Source organism: Phyllobates terribilis, unplaced genomic scaffold (assembly GCF_046119375.1).
Source record: "Phyllobates terribilis strain yellow unplaced genomic scaffold, ASM4611937v1 Scaffold_12__6_contigs__length_324123572, whole genome shotgun sequence".
In the NCBI taxonomy this organism is placed as follows: domain Eukaryota; kingdom Metazoa; phylum Chordata; class Amphibia; order Anura; family Dendrobatidae; genus Phyllobates; species Phyllobates terribilis.
In genome coordinates this window covers 175269969-175274444 of record NW_027362772.1, presented here as the reverse complement: position 1 = coordinate 175274444, position 4476 = coordinate 175269969, and positions in this window count along the sequence as shown.

Below are 4476 nucleotides of genomic sequence, written 5' to 3'. Positions count from 1 at the left end.
ATCGTACGGTGTTTTGGAGAGTTGCTTCCTGGTAGTATTACTACTGGTCCTGCAGCGGAATCCCCTCAGCCAATCACAGCTCAGGACCTCGCCGGGATGGGGTTGAAAGGGCGAGCTGTAGAGCCTTATATGGTATGTGGGCGGGGCTTAGTTGTATAAGTCGATACAATGTATCTTTCATAACATCGCTCTGAAAAGATGACACGTGACAAGATAACGGCTCCGGCAGAACTGCTGCTACAGCGGGTGGTGGAACAGTCCTTGTATACTGTGTGTGCAGGGTCGGTCTGGCCTGGCGGGAAATCGGAAAATTTCCCGGTGGGCCCCGATATGAGAGTGAGAAAATTGGTGGCGGGGGCCCTTTAAAAGCGCGGCTGAAGCAAATGTAGCATCGCGCGCACGGCACATTCATTGGTGACAGCGGGCCTGCAGTGACGTGCATGCAGCATACTTACCATGTGAGTCTCTGCCACTGAGAGGACGGATTCTTTCTGGGCGGTGACACGCACAGCGCGCTCTGCTTTCCCGCTGGCTGGCAGACTGTGCTGTGGTGTCAGGTGACACTGATGCTGACGCCGCTCTCTTCTGGCCTCTGATACGCCGCGACCGCGCTCTGCAGTGCTTTCTCTCTGCTCCGGGGCCGGCCTCTGAGACGCCGGCGCCACCGAAGCTGATGTCTCGCTCTGCTCTCCCTGCTCCCGGGCTTCTGATACGTCCCATCCCGGCTCCATATCTGCCCTGGCCTGCTCCCCTGTAGTAATACTGGCTCCCGGGTGGTGGCACCGCCCCCTTCTCTCCTGCTCTGACTCTGGGCTTTTTTATACCGGTTCCGGGGCTGGATATGTGGACGGTGACCTGCAGCACTCTACAGTTCAACTCTCCAACCAGGCCTGGAATTTGAAACAAGGCTGCAGGCCTACAGCTGTCACTGCTTCAATTTCATATCAAGAGCACCGTGCTAAATATTCAATAATGTTTTTATGGGTGAGTCATATGCCTGTGTGCGTGTATATGCCTGCAGTGCATGTGTGTATATGTCTGCGGTGCGTGCGTGTATATGCCTGCGTGTGTGTGTGTACAGTGTGTGTGTAAATGCCTGTGTGTGTACAGTGTGTGTGTGTATATGCCTGTGTGTACAGTGTGTGTGTGTATATGCCTGCGATGCGTGTGTATATATGCTTGCGTGTGTGTGTGTGTGTGTATATGCCTGCCTGTGTGTATATGCATGTGTGTACAGTTTGTGTATATGGCTGTGTGTGTACAGTGTGTGTGTATATGCCTGCCTGCATGTGTGTGTATGTATTTGAGTGCCTGCATGTCTACATGTGTATATGTGTCTTCACACGTGTGTGCATGCTTCCCTGCATGTCTGCATTTTTGTGTGTGATTGTCTGAGTGTGTCTGTGCATGACTGCGTGTACATTTCTGTGAGTGCTTGCCTGCATGTGTACGTGTCCCCATTTCTGTATGTGTATCTGCTTGTGTATATTAGGGCTCTTTCACATGTCCTGATATTTACGGGACTGGAGATATCCGTGTCCACCTGTGTGTCATCCGCGTGACACATACCAGCGCTTGGGAATCAATGTACAGTTAGCGCTGTTCCCAAGAGCTGGGTGCTGCCCTCATCATAGATCCCTGCCGGTGCTGCGATCAGCAGCAGCAGGGTCAATGATGAGAGTAGTAGTCTACTCCCGCCGTGTCCAACTGTAAAAATAGGAATAAAATAAAAAACTCCTTATACTCACCTCTCCTAAGTGTCACCCGCTGTAATCCGTGCGAGCGCTCACGCCGAGGAGAATGACTCCTGCAGCGAGCGGGCCCCGGAGCTGTGCTCAGTGATTGACAGGGCACCCCTTGTTGAGCGCTTGGGAAGAGCGCTGTCATCAGTGTGCGGGACGTTTTGCAGGAGGTGCAGCAGGTAAAAACTTTCATTTTAAATGGGTCTGCGTGTACCAATGTCTCTGGTACGTGTGGAAACTGTCATCACATGTACTGACGTGTGAAAGAGCCCTTAGTATGTGTCTGTGTGCGCTTGTTTTCGAGTGTGTAAGCGCGCTTCTGCATGTCTGTGTGCTCTTCCGAAGATTTATTATATTTGGGGAGAGATGGGAGAGAAATTTTAGGAGACAGAATGGGGAGATGTGTGAAATAACTAGGGGAGGTGTGGGAATGGGTGCGGGAACAGAATGGGGAAGGGATGTATGAGGAAACAGTACGGAGAGTGGGGGAATAGTGTGAGGAGACAGTATGGAGGGAGAAAAGTGTGAGGTGACACAGCACAGAGACTAGGTAGTGTGGGGGAAGGTATGGAGATGCGGCAGTATGGGGGAAACAGTATGAGGGCACAGAAAGGGGGGAACAGTATGCTGAGGAGGGGGAGTGTGATGAAAGGGCACAGTATAGAGACTGAGCAGTATAGGGGGGACACAGTGTGAGAGGACAATGTGAACAGGGGGCCCAGTATGGTAAGGAGAGGACAGTGTGGAGAGCAGGTACCATAAGAGGGGTAGAGTGTATGTCATGTTTTGTGCAGGGAGCATTATAAGAGTTAGGTTTATTCAGGGGATCAGTGTAGATATTTTTATTCAGGAGCATGATAATGACACTGCTATCTTTAAGGGCATCGTGTGGGGATGAGCTGCAGAAGACCGGAGAATATGGAAGTCTGCAGAGACGAGCTGTGGATGAGAAAAGTCCTCAAGGGGTCTGGACAAGATGGAGACGAAAAGAAAGAGAACGACTCTAATCAGAGAAGACGTCTCAGGTAAGATACCTGGATGTAAATGTTCATTTGTGATCCTGCCTGTGTCTCATCAGAACTGTGCTTCCTGTATGGTCCGCAGTCTGATGATGACTGATAACTCCCAGTATCTCTATTGTTAATTACATGCTGGGAGTTGTAGGTTTATGCGATACAAAGATATATGGGGCTGACCTGACATTACAATTGATGGTGGTTCAGATGATGTATTCATGTACTGATGTGTTTGTGCGCGTCTGCGTGTTTCTGCGCGTCGGCGTGTTTGTGCGCGTCTGCGTATCTGGAATAATATGTATTTTTGTAAGATGCGTGTACGTAACTGTGCATTGTGGTGTGTAATAACATTCATATGCTTGAGGCACCTTTACTAAATCTATTAGGTCTCTTTCACATGTGTTAGGGAATTCCATTTGTCTTTCCACATTTAGGAACAGACAAGTGAAATTTGCTAACCTTGTCATAACTGTCACCATTGGGATGTGCTTGTATGGAGCGGGTTCAGGAGCTGAGCCTGCTCCATACCGGGCAGATGTCGGCTGTGTTACATAGCCGGCGTCTGCCAGTAACAGCAGTGATCAGAGCTCGCTTTGATTGCTGCTGTTTTGAGTATTTAAGTGCCCTTTTCAATCACTGACAGCGGCATTTAGATTGCACAATGGCCGGTGCATGCAGTCACCTGTTCCCTTCAGCCCCCTGTGACGCAGTTGCAAGTTGCTGATGGGTTGCCAGTAGTGCTGAGTGAGCGTGGTCGGATAAGAGACATTACAGTCACCGCGAACTACAAAGTGAGCGTGCTGCAATAACGTCCGGCACCTTGATTGTGACACTTCCATGGAGCCCAACCTCAGGCTGAGCTTCATTGAATGACTAACATGGTAGCTGCACCTGCACCAGCGTTGTTCACATGCATTTCCGCATGCGGGTTGTCAAGCGCTTTCTAAGCGATTTTAGCATCACTTGGAAAGTGCTTGTCAACTTGGTCATGTGGCACCCTAGGGGTCTGGTTGCCACAGTGGTAGAAATACCATGTCTGAGAGCTAGCATGGGTTTTCATGGTCAGGAGCACTGTAACATGCAACACCTCCTGCCCCAGTCCAGGGAGCTGAGGAACCTGCCCTTTATAAACTGGGTCTGGGGCGGGGTTAGTGAATCAGAGTCTAGTGAGAGTCAGAGCAGCAAGCAAGGAGCTCTGTAGGAGACAGGAGCTGAAGGCCAGGGACTTGAGCTAGCAGAGCTCGTCCTGGCCAAAGACGCAGAGAACCGGACACAGGAGTCCGAGGCTGTGAGGATTTCCACATCCAGCAGCAGAAACCACCTGGCAGGGGATTTAAGGTTCTCTGGCCATAGGAAGCCCGGAGACTCAGTCACACGCAAGGGACCGGCACCGCCATCGAGGAGGGGAGGCTACCAAAAGCCCCAAGTCACCAGCCATACGGGTGAGCACCAGACGGTACACTCAGGGACGTGGGCTACTACACGACTACAGCAAGGTAGCCAGGAAGAGTGCAGTCAGACGGGAAGGCCTACACCTCCACCTGGCCAGGGGCACTCTTGTTCGCTCACAGACTGACCAGGCCTCTAATGTTAGCCAGTACTCCCGGCAGAACCTTCTTCATTACCAACAGTAAAGACTCTGAACTGCACTGCACGGACTCTGAGTCATTTCTGCTGCGCCCATGCACCACAACCCTCATCATCTACACACGCTGCCC